The sequence below is a fragment of the Bos indicus genome, chromosome 14, assembly GCF_029378745.1.
Source record: "Bos indicus isolate NIAB-ARS_2022 breed Sahiwal x Tharparkar chromosome 14, NIAB-ARS_B.indTharparkar_mat_pri_1.0, whole genome shotgun sequence".
Taxonomy (NCBI): domain Eukaryota; kingdom Metazoa; phylum Chordata; class Mammalia; order Artiodactyla; family Bovidae; genus Bos; species Bos indicus.
In genome coordinates, this window is record NC_091773.1 from 20,099,038 (window position 1) to 20,120,996 (window position 21,959).

General features: G+C 49.4%; 1 long non-coding RNA gene across 2 annotated transcripts; it reads left to right on the plus strand.

Moving 5' to 3' along the window:
* The first annotated feature begins 2,193 nt into the window (after positions 1-2,193).
* Positions 2,194-19,971, plus strand: LOC109568683 (uncharacterized). 2 transcript variants are annotated; one of them, XR_011570568.1, is made up of 5 exons: positions 2,194-2,554; positions 5,052-5,109; positions 17,312-17,404; positions 19,333-19,411; positions 19,777-19,971. It is a non-coding gene; the product is annotated as an uncharacterized lncRNA (long non-coding RNA). The 2 variants fall into 2 exon arrangements; XR_002182295.2 differs by lacking the exon at positions 5,052-5,109 and having other exon boundaries at positions 2,199-2,554.
* Positions 19,972-21,959: the final 1,988 nt, after the last annotated feature.

Genomic DNA, 21,959 nt, shown 5'->3' on the forward strand with positions numbered 1-21,959 from the left:
ACGTCAAGAGCACAGCTTCATGTTTAAAATCTTCAGTGTGAGCCGTTACACATGATGACGTGGAATAGGACAGCGTGAGGGGGCAGAGGCCAAGGTTGCAGACTCCGTCTCACCGACATCCGCAAAGAGGGGAGCGCAATACTTTAAATGAAGGTCTGAGCCCTCCGGGAAGGGGTGTGGGGTGGAGACAAAGGTGGGGTGACAGTGAGTTCCACACACAGACACACACAGGGAGACACAATAGGAGCTGGCACGGGCTTCCAGCCACAGTGGGTGTCACGTTTGAGTCCTGAGATCAAAAGGGACGCAGTCATCCCTTGGGGACCACAGGCTGTGGGCAAAGCCAGCCGAGCTGGCAGGGCAGGTGGAGCCCAGCTCACGGATTCTCCCACAGGCTCTCCTGTAACCTTCCCGCTGATGGATGTCAGAGCTCTGAGATAGGAAGGGAAAGTCCTGCTGAATGAAGGATCTTTACTCCTTTGGTTTCCATCAAGGCACAGATAGAAGCAAGTTTCTTACTTTAACTTCTGGGGAAGTCTCTGTCTGGGTGCCCGGAGACACACACATGGGAGATGCTCTGAACTGAGCGGGGGAAGAACATGTTCTTCATGATTCTATGAGAATTCTTCATTTCTTGTCTAGTTTAATGTTATTTTAAAATAGTGCTTGTGGTTTAATCATTCTTTTTCTTGAGATCTTGCTACCAGATTTAAAAAATCTGCTGCTACGAGCCAAGATAATTTGCTCATGTAATTGTTTTTGAAACAGATCTTATGCAAGACATTTTGTGCTGGTGAAGCTGAGCTGTGTATCTGCTGACTTGTGGCCAGGTATCAAGAAGGACCCCAGCTGATGAGCAAAGTTGCACCCTTGCCAGGGCCTGGATTTCAGGCCATGTGGCCATCCTCATGACTCAGAGGAGGTGGGACTCGACGCTTGTGGGCGGAGGGGCTGGCGGGGTGCCGACTCTCCGCTGCTGAGATAAGCAGTTCCTCTCTGGCTGGCAACATGTGTCCCTAGTCCCCGGGGAGGGGGCCCAGCTTCCTCTCCAGCGGCCCCCCTCCTCCTGCCCCGTTGCTTGAAGGCTGTTTCCTGGAAGAAGCGCTGTCTACCCTGGGCTTCTGCTGCAGAAAACACTGGGGCTTCAATCTGGAAAAGGGACAAAGGGACTGACGGAGGCCAAGGAGGCGCCCGCAGACCCATCTCAGCTTGTTATGTCCCACGTTCTTGGAGCCGTGAATCCAGCAAAAGTCGGGGTGGGGGAAGATATTTTAATCAGAATCACCATCAGGTTAAAAACAATGTTCAGAAAGTATGGCCACAGTGTGCTTGAAGTCGGTGGCTGGTAGCAACTTGTGAGAAAAAGAAACTGATTCCTGTTTTCTTTTTCTTATAACTCAGCAGTGAGGACCATGTAGGCTGCCGGCGATCAGAAATAAATGTCTAACTTGGATTTTGCACAGTTGGGCCCTGCGCCACAGCACACTGCCTGCCCACTGGCTAGCCCGAGTCCTGCAAGCACAGCAGAGGGGTGCCGACCGGAGATGGCTATGGGGTCCCTCCAGGGCTGTCCTGGGAACCTGTTGGTTTGCAGGACCCCTGGTTAGCCAGCAGCCTCTCTTGCTGCCTGTTCACTGTATTCCAGAACAAAAGCGCATCTAGTTTCTTTTTTTTTTCCTGGGGCATTTTATTCTTTTATTCCTTCTGCTTCCCCTCTTTCTTTCTCTTGTTTTTACAATCTCCTTGTAATGACTAATTGGCAGTGTTTCCCGGCTTTTTTTATGTTTCTCTTGCTCTGGTTACAAGTCGTACTAACCCAGCAGTATCCACAGGGACCAATAGACAGCCAACATTCCCAGTGATATACTGCGCTCCCTGTTCTTTAAAGTGTAGCACATTTACAGGGAAATGCACACGGCGCGGGGGCCCACTCCCAGGGTCGCTGGCGTTGCGCTCGAGGTCCCTGCTCTACGCCCTGTGGGTGCGCCCCCTCCCCTCACAGCCCCTCCCTTCGCCTCCCCCAGCTCCCCCTTTCCGCTCACCCCCTCTCCGGAGACCTCTCCCCACATGGCCCCTCCCCGCGCGCACTCCTTCCCCATGCAACCACCTCCTAGCGCCCCCTCCCTGCGACCCCTCCCCGCGCGCCCCCTCCCCGTGCGCCCCCGCGGTCCCTCCTCCGCGCGCCGCGGTCCCTCCTCCTCTCGCCGCCTCTGTGCGCCCGCGGGGCCGCCTCGGTGCCCGTTTACTGCGCGCGGCAGCCACTCTGGAGCCGGCGCACATCTGGATGGAGTCAGGCCCAGCGCCCGGGCCGGCGCCCAGCCAGTCCCCACCCGCTGGATTTCCTGATGTAAACAGAGCAAGAACACAGCAACTCTGCTGAATGTGTCACGCGGCGCTCTTTATCTGCTTGGGGTCAAGACGGCGACTTAGAAAAACAGAAGCGTTGCTTTGAATTTAAACAGCTAAGAGCCAGAGCCGAGACTGGTCTGCAGGGGGGAGGGCGAAGGCCTCCAGACCCACCTCCCGCTTTTGTGCCTACTTGTTCCACTTTATGGTAATTTGGGGGCTAATTTCATTATCTACAGCCGAATTGGAAACAAGATGCTGTTTCTGCTAATGGTGCTGAAGGCCTGTATGACTTTCTGTGCAGTGGGTAGAACCTTCCACCCCGCCGCCCCCAGCCGCCCCCGCCGCTCTCAAAGCGCGTTGTGACGCTGATTCTCGCAGCCGGAAGCCTCCTGCCCTGTTTCTGAGAGGGCCGCATCGCTCTCTGTCACGGAGCGCCGGCCAGGAGCGCCTTTCCTTCCTGGGTTCCCAGAAGGGCCCAGGCCGGGGCTGGAGGGTAGACTTCCGACCCCGCTCGGCGGGTGGACGTGCTTCCTTGGCCGGTTCTGGCCCCGTGGTCTGCGCCCGGGTGCCTGGCTGTCCCTCGTCTTTGCCTGGAGCTGGTGGTTCCTTCTCTCCTCTGGCAGGGAATAAGGGCTTAAGGATTTGGGGTTCTGAATATTCATTAGCTAGAAACCAGCCAGCTATAAACCATGACAAAGTCATTTTGAAAAGATGGTAAAGAAGGAAAATAGAAAATGATGGCGGAGCTTGTGTTGTCTTCACCAACAAGTAACACGAAGTGTAGGCGGTTTCCACCTCAGTCCCAAACTGTTTCACCGCCGGGTCTGGAGATCTGGCCGGGGGCGTTGTCCTGGCCAGGGTTCCCTGGCCCCGAAGCCGGGACTTTTTTTTTTTTTTAAGTCCTTAAGTGGAACTGAGAAGGAGCTGCGCTTGTCTCAGGGCAGGCTTGGCGGTGGGGATGGGGCAGGCTGACTAGGGCCGGTAGCGTTTCCGCGGAGCAGCTTCCGGGGGAATTTTGTCTAAACGTTTGAGGTCAATGGGCCCAGGCGGTGGCTGGACGTCAGGGCGCTGGAATGTTGAGGAGCCTCGGATGCATCACAGTGCTTTGAATAGGCTACCAGGGCACTGTTTCCTCCCACAGACTGTATCTTGATGAATTTGCCAGAAATTGGGCCAAGACTCACAGAGAAGACCGAGGTCCAATTTGGCGAGTTGGCTGTTAGTGGCTCTGCTTGGTGGTTTGGTTAAGAAGATGGAGCCAAAACCCAGAGTGAGAATGAGGTTCCTTTAGAGCCGCCAAAGGCAGACGTAAGGTTCAAGGTTCGTCTGATTCGCCCCACCCTGTGCTCTCTTTACCTGTTGAAACGTTGATGGCAGGATTCTGCAGTGGCTTCCTGTGATGGAGGGGTCCGGCCTTTCAGAGGTCTGGCTGCGAGTGCGGGACTTCTCAGTTTATTCATAAAACAGTTGCTTGTCCCTTTTCACACATTAGATTTTTACCGAAGTTTCAGGGGACAGGCAGGAGGTTCCAGAGAGAAGAGACCAGCGTGGCCCCTCTCTTGCTTACTTATTCCAGCCTCAGTTTGCTCATCTCTAACGGATAAGGAAATCTCCTTCTCCAGGTTAGCGGGTGTTATGGTAGGTGATGCGTGTGAGGTCACTGCCTGTTAACCAGGGTTACTACACAGGGGTTTGTAAGAAAGGCTTTTATGTTGCAGTTGGGTTTAGTGGTTCTGAATTTTTGTTAGTTCCTATCTATTATAGACACGAAGACTTGGGAAGACTTTCTGACCTTACGTCCTCCATTCCACACACTCACCTTGTGTTTTCCAGGAGCTCCTTGATTTAATGATGGAACAAAGCATTTGAAATCAGGAGCACACCACATTTTCCTGTTGTGCTCAGGGACCAGCAGGAACCTGTGTGTGTGTGTGTGCACGTGTGTGTGTGCTCAACACTGGTCCTATCACAGCTGTTTTACTTTAATTGAAACTTTTATTAAGGAGGCTGCAGATTCACATGTGGTTGAGAGGGCTGTGTACTCTTTACCAGATTCCCCCAATGGTAACAGTTTGCAAAGCCGCAGAAGGATGCTCAGCCAGGACATTGATATTGACACAGCTCACTCACCTCAATCTGGTGACTTGCACTCCGTGTGTGCCTATGTGTTCCACACATAGCTGTATCCATGTGTGGGTCGTGTGGACACCACCGCAGTCCAGACACTAAAACAGTTCCACCAACACAGGGTCCCTCTGTGGCCTTTTGTGGCCACATGCCCCCCTCCTCCCGTCCCAGTTCTTGGCAACCACCAATCTGTCCTCTGTTTCTAAAATTCTACCCTCTGCATGGTCCTTTGGGGACTGTTTTTCTTGCTTAGCATAATTCTTTGGAGATTCATCCAAATTGTTACACGTATTAGTAGTTTGTTCCTTTTTATTGCTGAAAAGTATTCTGTGGTATGACTTTTCTGCAGTTTTTATCCATTCACCTGCTGAATGACATCTGGGCTGATTCTAGTTTTAGGCTATTACAAGTAAACCTGACATATTATTTGTGTACAGGTTTCTGTGTGAATGTTAGTTTTCATTTCTCTGCTATAAATGTTCAGAAGGACCACTGATGATTTTTATGGTAGTTTAATGCTTAGTTTCAAAGAAACTGCCGAATTGTCCTCAAGACTGTGCCATTTTACCTTCCAGCCAGCGATGTATGAATGACCCAGTTTCTCCACATCCTGGCCAACCGTTGAGTGTTCTCGTAAGTGTATAGTGGCCTCGTTGAGGCTTAAATGTTCATTTCCTTAATGCTCAATGATGTTGACTATTTTTCCCTCATGCTTGTTTGCTGTGTATGTATGTTCTTCAGTGAAATATCACTATGCTTCATGCTCATTTTCCGATCGCATTGTTATTTTTTTTACTGTTAAGTTTTGAAAGTTCTTTCCATATTCTAGATACTGGTCCTTTGTCACATGCTGGATTTGCCAACACCTCTTCTCCATCTGTAGCTCATCTTTTCATTCTCTTCACGTAGACTTTCACAGAGCAAAAGGTTTTAATTTTGATGGGGTCCAATGTATCGGATTTTCCTTGTATGGGAGTGCTTTTGGTGTCAAGTCTAAGAACTCGTTGTTTAACCTTAGAGACTGAGGATTTCTTCTGCGTCCTTTTTATGAAAGGTTTGTAGTTGTACATTTTACACTCAAGTCTATGACCTAGTTTGAATTAACTTATATATAAGACGTGTGGGGTGAGTTCCCTCCCCTCCTGTCCAGTTTCATCAGAACCACTTCTTGAGAAGGCTTGCTTTCCTTCTCTGAGTCACTTCTGCACCTTTGTCAAACCTCAGCTGAGAATATTTATCTGGCTGTGTTTCTGGGCTCTTCTGTTCCTTAGATCCATGTATCTGTCTCACTGTCTCCCAATAGGACTCTTTGTGATTACTGTAGCTGTGTTATATGACTTGACGTCAGATTAACTGTTTCCTCCCACCTTACTCTTCTTTTTCAAGTGATTTTACGTTTGTGCCTTTCCATAACAAGTTTAGAATTAACTTGTATATCTACAAAAAGTGTTGCTAAATTTGGATAGGAATTGAGTTAAACCTATAGATTCCTTTGGGACTTTACATTTTTATGATGTTGAATTTTCCAGTCCATGAATGTGGTATGCCTCAATGTTTGTTTGTCTTCTTTCATTAGCACTTTGTTTCATTAGCATACACGTTGTAATTTTTAGCGTACACTTTCTGTACATGTTTTGTTACATGTATATAAAAGTATTATGTTTTCTTTGTAGTTATTACAAATGGTTATTTGTTTTGAATTTAGTAATTTAATGTTCATTGTTAGTATGTAGAAATGTTACTGATTTTTGTGAGCTGATCTTGTATCTTGTGACCTTGCTATACTTACTTTTTGCTTCTAGGATCTTTTTTTGTAGATTCTTTTGGACTTTTACAACAGACAATCATGTCATCTACAAATATAGTTTAACTTCTTCCTAATATCTTTTATTTTTCTTGCCACTGCAGTGGCAGAACTTCCAGTGCCATATTGAATGACAGAGGTAGAGCCTTGCCTTGTTCTTGATTTTAGTGGGAAAGCACACATCCTTTCACCATGAAGAATGATCGTAGCTGTAGATGCTAGATGCTCTTTGTCAAGTTGAGATCATTTCCCTCTCTTGCTGATTTCCCTTTATTATTATTATTTTTTTTATCATAAATGAGTGTAGTGTGTTAGTTGCTCTGTTGTGTCTAGCTCTTTGTGATGCCACAGACTGTAGCGTACCAAACTCCTCTGTCCATGGGATTCTCCAGGCAAAGATACTGGAGTGGGTTGTCATTCCCTTCTCCAGGGGATCTTCCTGAGCCAGGGATCAAAAGTGGGTCTCCTGCATTGCAGGCAGATTTTTTACCATCTGAGCCACCAGGGAAGCCCTAAATGAGTGTAATGTTTTATCAAATGCTTTCTCTGCATCAAATAATAGGTTTGTTTTCTTTTGCTTTTTGATATAGAGGAACTAAAAAGCCTCTTCATGAAAGTGAAAGAGGAGAGTGAAAAAGTTGGCTTAAAGCTCAACATTCAGAAAACTAAGATCATGGCATCTGGTCCCATCACTTCATGGGAAATAGATGAGGAAACAGTGGAAACAGTGTCAGACTTTATTTTTTTGGGCTCCAAAATCACTGCAGATGGTGATTTCAGCCATGAAAGTAAAAGACGCTTACTCCTTGGAAGGAAAGTTATGACCAACCTAGACAGCATGTTCAAAAGCAGAGACATTGCTTTGCCAACAAAGGTCCATCTAGTCAAGGCTATGGTTTTTCCAGTGGTCATGTATGGATGTGAGAGTTGGACTGTGAAGAAAGCTGAGTGCCGAAGAATTGATGCTTTTGAACTGTGGTGTTGGAGACAACTCTTTTGAGTCCCTTGGACTGCAAGGAGATCCAACCAGTCCATTCTGAAGGAGATCAGCCCTGGGATTTCTTTGGAAGGAATGATGCTAAAGCTGAAACTCCAGTCCTTTGGCCACCTGATGCGAAGAGTTGACTCATTGGAAAAGAGTCTGATGCTGGGAGGAATTGGGGGTGGTAGGAGAAGGGGACGACAGAGGATGAGATGGCTGGATGGCATCACCGACTCGATGGACATGAGTCTGGGTGAACTCCGGGAGTTGGTGATGGACAGGGAGGCCTGGCGTGCTGCAATTCATGGGGTTGCAAAGAGTCGGACATGACTGAGTGACTGAACTGAACTGAACTGATGGTAGAATATATTGATTGATTTTCAAATACTGACTAGCCTTGCATATTTGGAATAATCCCAGTTGGTCACTTTGTATTGTTCTTTCTATACACTATTGGATTTAATTTGCTGATATTTTCTGAGGATTTTGTGTCTAGGTTCATTAGTTATATTGATTGATAGACTTGTATCACTGTCTTTGTCTAGTTTTGGTTTCAAGATAGTACTGACATCAGAAAATGAGTTGGAAGTGTTTCTTCCTTTTTCATTATCTGGAAGAGATTATATAAGATTAGTTTTAAACTTTTCTCTTGTAATTTTCTTTGATCTGAAGTCTACATTATTAGCTATTAATAGAGTTATTACTCCTTATTTTTAAAAAAAATAATGTTTATATATTTATTTCCGTATTTTTTGCTTTCAACATGCCTGTGTCATTACATAAGAAGAGAGATTGTTTTGGTAAAAGCAATGTACATTTGGAGCATGTTTATTTTTCCAGTCTGTTAATCTGTATCTTTTGATTAGTGTATTTGGACAATTTGCATTTAAGGTGGTTTCCAGGTATATTAGTGCTTAAAAGGACTGTTTTATTATTTGTTTTCTCCAGCTCTTGATCCTGTATTTCTTTGCATTTTTCCTGGTACATTAGCACTATTTTAGGATTCCCAAAGTGATTTATCATTATTTTAGTGTGTGTCTAAAGGTTTTGTAGTGGCTGCTCTGGGTACCCAGATATACATATGTGACTTGTAACACTTAACTGGTATCAATATTTTACTATTTTCAGGAGTGAAAACTTCACATTCATTTAGTTGCTTTTTCCTTCCTTGCTTTTAAATAATTTGCTCTTATGAATTAGAACGTGTTATGATTTCTGGTTTATCATTGAATGTAACTGATAAAACTTGAGAGCAGGATAGTCTGTTGTGTGTGCGCATTTCTAATCTTTCTGTTGCTCCTTCTTCCTTCCCAGTTCTTCCTTCTATCATTCCCTGTCTGCTTGAAGGAGCTTGTTTAGTAGATCTGTAAGGGTAGGCCTGTTGTTCAGTTGCTAAGTCAGGTCTGACTGTTTTCGACCCCCTGGACTACTATTAACTGATTCATGAATGTTTCCCTTTCTGCGAAGTTTGTTTGAACTTGGTACCGTGCTTGCCTGTTTAGCATCCAGGCTTTTTTCATAGAGGCAAAAACATGCTTCTGGGCGGGTGCCTTCACTTTCATATTATAGCTCTGTTTTAATTTAATGGCCTGACACCCCGGGGCTATGATGGTTGTGTTACCTGCACTTCCCAACAATGTCGATGTTCAGAGAAGATTAACTGGAAATTTGCTGTGAGTTTCAATCTGTTGTTTCAAAAGGCATTCATGTTTACAGCAAATTGCTTTTAAAAAGTCACTGATGAAACTCCTCTTTGCCATTCAGGGAAAGACCTGAAGAAAAATTAGTGCATTGTGTTAAGAATTACCCGTTGCGGTGTCTACTGAACAGCTGTTAGGATAGAATTCATTTTGCCTCCCCAGTTTTTACTTTAGTATTAATTTTCAGTTATACAAGAGTCTTGAAGCAGATGATGCTTTTGGTTAAGCAATTCATGGGTCAGTGACCTGTTAAGTAATTTGTCTCTGAATCTTCAGTTACTTCAGTAACATTTCTGCCTATTCTGAGAAGGCTATTTAAACCAGTTAGTTTTTCTCTGAACTATCAGACTTAAAGTTGCTGTAAATGAATGTTGCTTTTTACTCATATGAATGGAACCTGCCTTAAAACCCTCAACTGGTATCCACCATGTGATGTCCTGCTCGCGTGCACAAGACTCCAGACAGTGTTTCTATAAATGTGTTTTATTTTAAAAAAGCTGGAGACTTTTTCACTTATGGAGTTGTTTCCATGTTGTTACTGAAAGAAAATTCAGAGTAAGGCATTTCTTGGAAAACTAATGCTGGAACTGTATTAGTGATCTAGATAACTTCCCAAATAACTCAAAATATTTTACAATATTTCTTTACCTGCCTTTTTTTCCTACTAGAAAAATCAAGGCCATTGATCCTACAGAGAGACACCTCAGAGATCTCATGGGTTTGGTTCTAGGCATCCCAATGAAGCAAATACCACGATACAATGAGACACTCACGTGTTTTGGTTTCCCAGTGAACATAAAAGTTGTTTATTCTATATTGTAGTCTATTAAGTGTGCAACACTAGTACATCTGAAAGAACAATGTGTGTAGCTTAATTTAAACATACCTTCTTGGTAAAAAATGCTCACCATGAGCTGACAGTACAGAGTGGCTGTAAATCTTCAATTTGGAAAAAACATAGCATCTCCTTCGAGGCACAAAAAAAGTGCACTCGTGGTTCTTTTGTCCAGGTGGGACACGCCCATAACCTGGACATTCCATCGCAGTGGTGCCGACGCACCGCCGTGAATTTCAGAGGGACGCAGGAGAACCAAGAGAAGTGATTTAGAGCTGGCTGTCTAATGATATGGACGGCGGCTGTTGTGAGAGGCTTAGCCGGCCAGACAAGAGGCCCGAGGTCAGATTAGAGACGGAAGATGCATATTAACTTGGCCTTGAGGCCCCAGACAATGAGGAAGCGGTCCCATGGGTCAATTTCTGGGTGTATCTCTGTCAAAAGATATTTTTCATGAAAAGGTGAAAGCGAGATTCTCGTAGTGGTGTAAACATCAACCCGTGTTGAAGATTTTGTCTTACTCTTTGACCACTGAGGAAACCAAGCAGGCGTTAAAAATGGTCCAAAGGAAAGGTGAAAAGCCCAAGTTTATTTGGAGTAAGTTTGTGTAGGCAAAACTGATTTTTTCTGCAGGAACAGTGAACTCTACTGAAATTCCACAGGACAGCTGCAGTTTGCATACCCATCCTTCTCCGCAGTTTTTGAAGAGATGTAAAATAGCTGGCTGACAGCAAGCCAGGTGAAAAGTCAGGCTGTTTGGAGGAGTGTGCTGTGGACTTGCAGCGTTGTCATCAAAGAACATTTTTTCCTCTCGTGTCTGGGTTTATTCTGCTGCTCTACACTCATCACCACCGCCCCCCCCCCCCCCAAAAAAAAGTGAATTGAACCAGAGAAGGGAGCACAAAACAATCCTTCTGCTCCCTGGGAACAAACCAAACAAGTGAATATACATATTACTTTGGAATGTGAGTTACAGTGGAGTGGGCATTCCGTTCTCAGTTATGCCATTTTATTGCTCTGCCAGCGAGACTCTTTCAAGCCCAGTGAGTTACTGAATGAATCCTGCCTGGTGCAGGAAGATAGAATCCACCAATCAGAAAGTAACAAAGAAGTAGATAAAAGAAAGTGAGGGACTGAACTGAAAATACAGTAACAGAAATAGATAAGAGTCACAACGTCACATCCTGCAGAAGAAGAGTATGGACTGCAGCATCTTTTCACTCGCCTTCTGATTGCAGAGTCTTCCTATCTCGTCTCAGAACCGCGTCCCGCTGGCCCCTGTGGACGGTGGGGGAGGTAGACGCCCACAGTGGAGGAAGGGACTTCACACCCTGGCTTTGCTGCCAACAAGCCACGAGTCTGGGCAACTGGCGGCTTGCTAAAGGCAGGTCAGACGGGTCATGTCTGAAAGGGGGCGTGTTCTGGCCCTCTGGTGAGGATTCAGAATGTCTTTCCTAAGCACCAGTGAAAACTGAACAAGGCCACAGATGTAAAGCTTGGACATGAGATGCCCGGTAGATGATGTCAGGGCCTCCTGGTTACTGTTGTTACTGGTGACTCAGCAGCTTCCCACAGGGCCTGCGGCCGGGAGGAGAGAGGATGCTCATCCCACCCCTCCCGTGGGTGCCCCGCTGCACCTGAGCAGGGGACGGGGAAGGGCCCTTGGGGGTCTGTTCGGGACCATTTACTGGAGGAAGATGTGGCCCGCCTGTTGATGACCGAAGCCTTGTAAACACTCCTGCAGCCCGAGAGATGGGGGAACGTGTGACTCCTGGAGCCTCCCTGTTGTCACGATGAGATGACATGTCGGTTTCATTTCAGACTCTTCTGAAGGAGACTGAGCCAAACATTCAGGGCCTGCAGGCTGGTGGAAAGGTGACTGGGGCAACCCTGGCTTCCCCGCATCCATAGGACTCAGGGTAGAGTCTCGTGGCCAAGCACGGAGAAGCCCCGGGCGGCTGAGAACAAGCCTCCTGCTCATCCAGGCCTGGCTCAGCGAGCTCGGGGGGAGGCAGAAGGGCAGCTGGTCCTTGGTGTGTCCCTGGGGAGCTGGCAACACCCCTCTTTCCTTCCATGTGTACCCCCAAGGCTTGGGGCCAAACCTGAGGAGGAAGTGCTTCTCCCCTTTGGGCTGCAGCCCAGCCTGTGGTCAGAGATGCTGCTCCTGGTGTGAAGGACACACAGCCGTGGTTTCTGGACCTGGTGGCCTTGGGCTGAGGGCTGATGGGAGAGTAGGGGTGCCTGGGCTGGCGGGGCAGGCAGAGCCCCGTGTCTATCCGGAAGGAGGGCTGTCCCAGCGAGGCAACCCTGGATTTAAACTCAGGGACCAAGGTCCAGCTGTGGCCACCTGCTTGAGTGTCCTTTCTAGTGAACCCTGCCCTGCATGCTTGGCCATTCTCTCTGTGGTTTCCTTGTGTGTGGAGGGGATTGACATTGGGAAAGATTGAAGGCAAAAGGAGAAGCGGGTGGCAGAGCATGAGATGTTTAGATAGCATCACTAATTCAATGAACATGAATTTGAACAAACTCTAAGAGACAGTGGAGGAGAGAGGAGCCTAGCATGCTGCAGTCCATGGGGTTGAAAAGGGTTGGACATGACTTTGTGACTGAGCAACAACAACAACAGCTGAGACAGTGAACCGAGCCCGGTGAGCATGCGAGTCCTGGGTGTGGACCGAGCCCCTCACTGCCTGACCCCACCGAAACAAGGAATTAGGGGGGAAATTTGTGAAATTATCTGGCACTGAGCAAGTGCCCAATGGAAGTGAATTAATTTTTTTGACTTTGCCAATGCCCAGTGTTGATGTGAGTTCTTCTAGAAATTCAGTTCTGAATTCCTAATAAATAGGACGTTTATCATCTTTATCTGTTGTATTGTCCAGTTGCCCAGTTGTGTCCAACTCTGCAATCCCGTGGACTGCAGCATGCCAGACTTCCCTGTCCCCTACTCTCTCCTGGAGTTTGCTCAAGTTCATGTCCATTGCATCGGTGATGCCATCCAGCCATCTCACCTATCATATTATTTGTAAATTACTAACAACCAGTTCTTCCTTGAGAACCCCTGCCTGCGCTCTGCCGAGACACAGAGCTGGAACCGGCACGACTTTGTGCTCCTCCTGATTGCAGAGCATGGTTTTATTTTTCCAGGAATGTCTTGCTCAAGCAAATGGCCTGACTGTTCTTCCCGGGTACTTCTGTGGACGCATCCACACTCACACCGAGAGTCAAGCATCGCTCACTGAAAATTCTGGTTCTCTGGGCTGTGCAGTCAGGGTCCTCACCGGCCCTGCTCCCCCAACCTCAGCTCTGGCCTGTCAGCTGGTTGAGTCTGTGGCATTTGGAGCAGGTTTGATGTCCTCTCCACATGCTGGATGGTTCAGAGAAGTTGCAAGATCTAGAATTTGAAAAACGTCTGGATTTTGCATTTTACATCTTAAACTATTGTTGCAGTTCTGGATTAAGATTTATATATTTGAAAATATTTCAGCTTCTTGAGCTCCTTCTAAATTAAGTGCGGCATTTTTTTCAAAGTTCAACATACACCTATTCTGTTTTTTAAGAAGTAGCCTCTAGCCGTTGACTGGCCACTGATGGATGAATCCCTCATGGTCTGTAGTCCTCACAGCCCCTGACGGGGTGTTGTCTTCAGTCGCACCTGGAGACCCTGCCCTCTGGACAAAGGCCTCCCTGGACAGGACGGGCCAGCCCTCCCGTCTCCTTTGCCTCCTCCACAGACACGTCCTGGGCCCGGGTCTCCAGGGGCCGTGGGCTGCCAGCCCTGGGCAGTCAGAAGCTCTATGGGCCGGTCGGGGTCTCCTCTCCTGGCCTCCAACGGCCCCCTTGCTGGCACCCCATCTTCCTGGTGGCGGTGAGAGGCTGTGAGCCTCAGCCCCCGAAGGGAGGGAGGGCACCGTCTCCTCTTTGCCAGTGTTCTCAGGCTTCGCGAGGCTTTCTCAGGAAGCTCCGTGGCTGCAGCCCCTTCTCGGGCCAGTGGCCTCGGGCAGGGTGTGCAGGTGTCCCGTGTCCCCTGCCTGGAGTCAGGAAGTTTCCCTCAGGAGGTCCTCAGCGAGGTCGTCCAGTCCTTCTCCTTGTGGCTTCTCTCAGAGAAACACTGCATTTTGGTGCCAGAGAACCTCTGCTGGTTCCTCTGGGTGCCCCGGGGAGGGGGGACTGGGATCCTGGGTGTCCGCCTGAGGTGACCTGGTTTTGGGAAACGCATTCAGCTCCCGCTCAAGTGGCCTTTCTTACAACCATGAAGGCATCCACGTGCGCTTCCTGCCTCTCTGTCTCTCTGACTGTCTTTCTCTGCTTTGTCTCTGGCTGCCTCTCTCTGTCTTGCTGTTCTCTCTCTGTCTCTGTCTCCCCGTTCATCTCTGTCTCCGCACTTCTGGAGCCATGTGCCCTGGAGGCAGTTATCAGGAGCTCTGCTCAAGGACATCTGAGTCTTAGGAAAGCAGGCCCTTCTCACCCGTCCAGAGCCTCATCTGGGTCACATAACTTTTCGCTGGGCCTTGGCCAGAGATCACTTTTATTGGGAATAAGTTATTACTGCTAAGTACTGCTTTCTTAATCCTTCTGGATATTTAAGAATCTTCATCAGAAGCAAGTGGGCACTGGTAACTTTTGGTCTTTTCTAAATAAAATAACTTTGTCCAGGTGTAGCAAGTATTTATTCCAGTATCAGGACAAGCTTTCATTGTGTTATTTACCTGGGTGGCAGAGTCAGGAGTTTGGGGATGGGGTGCCCCCAGTGGTCCTCCCTGGGCTCCAGGGGGTGTGATTTGGGGCCATGTGAGTAAACCAGGTGTGACCTTATATCACAGAGGGTGCGTCCACCCAGCGAAAACAAATCTCTGTTTTGGGAACATCCTAAGTTATAGAAACCCCGCGACACTGAAAGAGAATAAAAATTCTTTAAAAATCTTAAATTGAAATATATTTCTTCCAAATAACGTCTTGCATGATACCATCTAAACATTTTGGTTCAGGTTGTTCTTTGTGATGGAATTAACTTTATATTTTAAAATTAGTGGTTTTCTCTGGATCCCCTTCTTCCAGGTCATGGTATCATCGCTTTGATTTCTGTAGAATTTCAGAATTTCTAAGAATTTTCATTTCAGATCCAGGAGTTCTAGTTTCCTTCTTACAGAACAAAACAGCATTTGATAGACTTTTAAAGAATCTACTACTCATGGGATTCTCCAGGAAAGCATACTGGAATGGGCTGCCATTTCCTACTCCAGGGGAACTTCCCCACCCAGGGATTGAACCCACGCCTCTTGTACCTCCTGCATTGGCAGGTGGGCTCTTTACCACTGAGCCTCCTGGGAAGCCCCTTGTCCTCACAAGCACATTCTTTCTACCTTGAGTTACGTAGCCGGGTTGGAGGATGCAGAACCCCCAGGCCTGCTGTGCCCAGGGGTCACCCCTTTGGGGTGGGGTCAGAGGCCTGTCTGCTTTCCTCCCACCCCCGGGAGATTAGATTTGGTGTCTGGCCAAATCCTTGGCTAGAAATCTTGAACAACAGGGCCTTTGCACTAACCGCCAAGTGTGTGGTCATCCCAGCAAATTTTAATGGACTTAACATGACTCTCACACCCCAGATGCCCTACTGAGAGGAGAGTCTGGTTCATCAGTGGACACGTTGGATCAGAGGGGCTCTTTCAGCAGCGTTGGTTCATCAGCACACATGTGGGGTCAGACGCAGCGAGACTGAGCAGTCTTGGCAGTGAAAGTGAAAGTCTCTCAGTTGTGTCTGACTCTGCGACCCCATGGACTTTACAGTCCATGGAATTCTCCAGGCCAGAATACTGGAGTGGGTTGCCTTTCTCTTCTCCAGGGGATCTTCCCAACCCAGGGATCGAACCCAGGTCTCCTGTATTACAGGCAGATTCTTAACCAACTGAGCCACAAAAGTGTGAAGTTGGAGGTCTGACAATGCTGGGTGCTGGGATCTGCTGTGATCTCTTCCCTTCGAGAGGCACCCCTGTCCCCCACCCACCCTGGGGACCACAGGCTGAACTTCCTGGGCCTTGCCCTGCACAGGGGAAGAAAGCCCAAGAGAGGCCAACCTGGCTGCCCTAAGCGCTGTCCCCCGTTGGTGGCCAGTGGCTCTCTGGGCGGGGCTGGCACCTGGAAACCGGAGGACGGCCAGGCGGGTGCGGCCGGGACTTCTGTCTGGGAGGACACAGCAACGGGTGTGACTGCACCATTCGGGCTCTGGACAGAGCAGAGAGAGGAGTGCGTGGCCGGCAGGCGCTCAGGACCAAACAGGAAGGAAGGATGTGCTTGTCAGCCCCCCTTGCAGTATGGACTGCATCCGTGCGTCTGAGCTGGGAGCTGACAAACAGCCCATTGTGCCAGGATGGGGTTAAGTCACCCAGGCAGCTGACTCGGCTTCAGCTTGGAAATGGCGTTTCTCACCTCCTCCACACTGGTCTTTTCAGTTGCTTGCCAAGTTGAAGGGGGAAAAAAAAATCCCTTAATTCTGGTTAGAAGTGTTTCAAACGTTACATAAAGAGGCACTTGGCTGGTTAACTGGCTCAGTTCTGCCTGGGTTTCGTCTCAGGAAGCATTTAAGCTCGCTCCCCAGGACTGCACCCCTAGTAAACACCCTGCTTTAAGGGCCCTCCGCACACGTAGGCTCATTGTTCCTCCTGAGAACCACCAGTTTATAAAAATCACAAACACATTGTGTTTGCTGGAATATCCTGGTCTATGTTTGAAAAGGTGTAATACATTCCAGTTTGAAAACTCAAGTTCTCTAAGATGCTTCTTTTCCTGTAGGTTCTGCACTTTGGCCTCAAGAGAGGCTCAGTCATGTGGGCACGTGGAGAGCCAGTTTGCCCACGTGGTGTGGCACTCTGCATCTGATACATTAGGGGTTTTCATTCATCAGTGAAATTAGGAAATGCCGTGACACTTTCTAATGTTCTCACTAGCTCACTTTTTTTTTTTTTTGCTGCATATTTATAATCGAGTAGACAGGACAAGTTCCAGTCTCCACTAACCACCTAGAGAGGATGTTGAGATTTTAAGCTGTAGAAGTTGCTCTTGGTTTAGCCAGGTTCTTGCAGTCAGAAGAAGTGCTGTGTGCCCTGTTCTGATGGGCTCAGGGGGTGCCATGGCCATGGGCTCTGTGCTTGGTGGTGGGAACACAGCTCCATACCTGGTCTCAGAGCACAGGTGAAGACGTTCTCCCCGTCATGGGGGTAGTCCCTGGGGACAAGGTGCTGGGGTGAACCCGGCCGTGTTGGGGGTCCTCTTCAGCCACTGGTGCTTCGAGTTTGGAGTAGAACCTGCTCCCTGGTGGGCAGGTGGTGCCATGCAGGATTGTTGTGACAAATCCAGTTCCTTCTGATATTCCTCTCCCTCCCCTCCCCTCCCTCTTCCCTCTTCTCCTCCTCTCCCCTCCCCTCCTGCCCCCACTTTCCTCCCCTCCCCCTCCTCTTCTCCTCACCCTCCCATTCAGGAGTTTATTCTCTCTAACTCATTTTCTTGCTCTTTCATTTCAGGCATGATTTGTTTCCTTAGGAATTCCTTCTATAGTACTTGGAGCTTTGTGGATAAAGCACCAGTCAGAGCCGCCCTGTGGAAATGGAGCAAAGGTAATTAGACACACGAGTGTGTGCTCTTTCCTTTGGAGACTGAGTCCTGCAGGCCCTGCTCTAGATCTGTGTGCTCGGCTGTGACGTGGGATGTTAGCGGTGGCGCTGCAGGGCCTTCAGAGTGTTGGGTCTGGGCTGGGCCTGGGTGGGTGGATGGACCCCCGCACCGGTGTCCTGTCAGTTCAGATGAACTACCCAGTCCCAGATCCCGGCTCTTCAAAGCCCAGGGTCAGGTTACGTTTTATAAGAAGAAAGTCAGATTCAAAGACTGGCAGAAGATAACCTAATCTTAACTCAGAGACACTCACAGACGTGCTTTTGATATTTATGTGCTGTATTTTCACAGCACTTTCTATAGGTCGGGACTTAAACCTGGGAGGGTTCCCGCTTGAGCCAGCCTGGATTCCATCCGGTCACAGGCTTAGTCTCTTGGCCTCAGGGTCCGCGGCCCGGACCCTCAGCTTGGAGCCCAGCCCTCATGGGAGCCGCTGCAGGGCCTGTGAGCTAGGCCCTCTGGGTAGAGGCGTCTGACGTGCTGCCTTCACTGAGCCCCTGGCCCAGCCACTTCACCGTGGACAGGACACTGTGCTGTGGTCCCAGGGTCCCCAGGGTGCACCTTGTCCAGTTCGAAGGTCCAGACTGCAGCCTACCCTGTCCCTTTGGATCCCTGAGCATGCAGCGGGCCTGGACCCTGTTGTCTGTCCTCTTCCTGAGAAGCCCAGGCATTTCCCAGAGCACTTGCTGTGAGGAGCTGCCCCACTTGGGCGGCCATGAGCTGGGGACAGAGCTGGGGAGGCCTGGGCGAGAGAGGGGCCAGGCAGCCCGCCGAACCCCTCCTCCTGCAGGCCCAGCCAGGCTCTGATGTCCATGGGGACGCTGCCCCCCTTCCCCAACCCCCGCCCTCATTAGGGAAATGACTGTTTTCCTTGCATTCCAGGCTCTGCCGTTCATGTGAGCCTTTGGGGATCTGTGGGGACAGTGGCAGATGGGGCTGAGGGCGGGGGGAGGAGAGTTGAGGGAGTAAGTAAGTGTCAAGGAATTCATTGTCTGCGCTCCACCTGTTGCTGCTCTGGTCCCAATCAACCTGCTCGCCAGGCTGGAGCCAGCGGACATCTGGAAACACTGCTCTGTTTATAAACTTGGCATGGAGCAGCGCTCGCGGCCTGACCTCCCACACGAATCTGGAAACAATTAGAGAAGATGATAGGCAGGCCCGAGAACGCTCCAGGGAGGAGGAGCCTGCAGGGGAGGGGTGCCCGGGGGAGCCCACGGGGGGTGCGGGAACCGTCCTCGGGTGTGAGGAGCTGGGGTCTGGGAGGGAGGGGGGTAGGGGAAGGGCGCCCGGGGAAGGGGTAGGGAACCAGGGTGGGTGAGGGGGCCAGAGATCTGGTGGGGGAGTGGGGTATGGGGAGAAACGAGGGTTGGGGAGACCTTGGGAGGCCTGGACTCCAGGGAGGTCTGGATGGGACCCTGGGTAGGGTGTTTGCAGCCCCCAGCGGCACCCCCACCCTGGCCCCCAGCCTGCCCTCACTGTGAGCTCAGGACCAGTCCATCATGGACACAGAGAATCCAGGCCTTTCTGGTCCCTGTAAGAAAAACATCACACAGTCTCAGCTCATTTTTTTTAGTTTCGGAAACACATTCTTGAAAAGCACTTTTTAACCACAGGAAGTTTAAGCAATGTGCCATTTTCCCGCAGAAAAACTAAGAGATACTTGAAGTGCAGGGGGCAGTTCTCTAAACAGGGCAACCCTGGCGGCCCGGTGCTGGGCCCTGTGGGGTTGGACCCCGTGGCGCTGGGCCCTGGCAGACAGATGAGTGCCCCGCTCTGAGCTCCGGAGCCAATTTAAGCCAGAGTCTGCAGCCGCAGGAGGTGAATGAGTCTCGTCCTCTTCACTCAAGAAACACTTTTTTCTCTTTCTCCGCAGAGTTGAAATGTGATTCCCAACCTGGAGTGGATGCTCTTTTCACGCTCAGCTGGGTCTCTAACTCCTGAAATATTAATCTGTAAGAGCTGCTGGCAAACCAATCATTGGCACAATTAACAAGCTCCTGGTTGGCCACATAGCCTTGAGGAAGGGAGGTCCCGGGGTTGGGGGTCAGCTGAGCCACTGGGAAGGTGGCCTCCCCCCAGCCTTGGTCCCACTCTGCCTGGTCTCCAGGATCAGCCCGAGTGTGTTTGCTAAGATTTCTGAAAGTTGCTCCAGCCACGATCATACGTCATGTGTCAGCTCACATCCAGGCACTCTCTACTCTCTGAGCACAGAACTTCGAGGCCCAGCCTGGTCCCACCATCCACCCCCTGCGCCTTTCTTCTTTGCATACATGTGTCCTTTATACTCCCTGCTTCTTATGCACTGGTTTCCTTTTAGGACATAGGACAAGTACCATCCAGGGATGTGAAAAATCCAGCCTGAGGCCCCAAACAGAGTGGGTCCTGCTCTCTGGGCAGATCCAGAGCTCCTGAAGATGAAAACCTCGTAAGCCAACTGTGGACTCGGTGCTTTGCTGCAAGAGGATTCATTTGAGCTATAATAAAAAGTAGTGTGTTTATTTAACCCCTGTAAGCTGATCTCCTTGGTCTTCATGAACTGGTTGGGCAGCTAAGGACCCACATTCCTTCCACAGTTAATAAAACTTCATATTTTTCTCTGTATTCATAAATTTAATTGCACTCAGACCCACTTAATCTACATTAGTTTTTGAAACTTTACCTAGATTAAAAAAACACAAGCACTTCTATCCCTCCCCCCGACCCTCTCTGCAACATGCAGCATAATCATCATCTTTAAGTTAGACAATATAAATTGGAAATTTTACTGGTTTTGTCCTTCGGAAATCATCTCCCATCTTTACAATCTTCTGACCTGGGGATTGTAGCAATGTAAAGTGACTTGGTTACAATTCTTCCTAAAATAATACACTTATACTCTAAGTGCTTCTATTTGTTCAACTTGATTAAAACCCCCCAAACAAAAGCAACAATAAAATCCCCACCAAGCCAGATCTAACGGACTTCACCCAGGACCCCTGTAAGTCCTTTGTGACGCCCGCACATGCTGGGGGAGAAACTTCTTCCAGAGACCCGAGGAGGTGGGCTGCCCTCAGCCAACACGGGGCTTCCTTCTGTTCCCTCCACCCCCTCATGGTGGATTTTGAACACCAGTGACATTTCTGTAAATCATTTTGCTTTCTCTTGAGAGAAATAAATGTGGCTTCTCAGCCTGAGAGCTGGTCACCCAGCCTGGAAGCCTGGCCAGCGGCCGTCACCCCCTCCACTGCAGCCCCCCTTGTGCAGAATCTTCTCCAAACCCAGCAATTCGAAGGCATCTTAAAACTGCTTGTCATGAGGAACACCAAGCCCCCTCCTCCTCAAGAACCACGGCAAGGGCAGCTGCTTCTGGGCGCCTGCACAGGCGCGGGGTGAGCAGGATGCTGCCTGACCGTGTCCAGTGACTCCGCCGGCGTCTGTCGAGTGGCCGGAGCCCCTCACTTTGCTGCCTGACCTCCGGTGGCCTTGGGAGGCGCTGACCCTTGCCTGCCTTGTTTCCTGGACCCTGCACGCTGTAGTTCAGCCACATGTCGATGGGATACCATTGCTCTCAAGAAGATAGGGTCCAGAGGCTGTTGTGTGCCTCCTGACTGCCCGCCTCTCCAGCCACCATGGCCCCCGGTCACCGTGCATTTCCACTAATGCTCTCCTCACTCTGAGGGTTTATGTTTGCTGCTCCGTCTGCTTGAAATGAGTGGCATTGGTGGTTCAGTGGTAGAAATCTTGCCTCCTACTTGGGAGACCTGGGTTCAATTCCCAGCCAATGCTTTGTGCTCACATTTCTTGGGCCTTCCCAGGTGATGCTAGTGGTAAATTATCCATCTACCAATGCAAGAGATGCAGGGGTCAGGAAGATCTCCTGGAGGAGGCAATCGCAACCCACTCCAGTGTTCTTGCCTGGAAGATCCCATGGACAGAGGAACCTGGTGGGCTACCGTCCATGGGATCACAGAGTTGGACGTGACTGAGCATGCACGTGCACACAGGCATGTATGCATTAATATTTGCCTCTGCCTGAAACACTCTTCCCACCACTTCAGGTCGGGTCCCTCACCCGCTTCAAGAAGCCTGGGTACTGAGGTTGGGTGACCAGCAGCCCATGGGCTCCTGTGTTTGCCCCATCAGGAGACTTCCCACTGTCACTGCCTCAGGCTTTCACCAGCTGACCCCAAGCTTCAGCTGCATCAGTCTTGTGCTCACCCTGTCCACCTGTACATGTGGGCGCTGGCTCTGCAGTCATGTGAGCCATGCTAGGACTGGGTGCCCAGGGAACAGGAGTGCATGAGGTCCAGGGTCAAACTTGTGTTCAACACCGTAGTTAATGGGAAGGCAACTGGAAAGAGAATCTTACTTGGTCCTCCCTGGAGGTTCTTTGACGGTTCAGTTCAGTTCAATCACTCAGTCATGTTTGACTCTTTGAGACCCCATGGACTGCAGCACACCAGGCTTCCCTGTCCATCACCAACTCCTGCAGCTTGCTCAAACTCAAAGCAATTGAGTTGG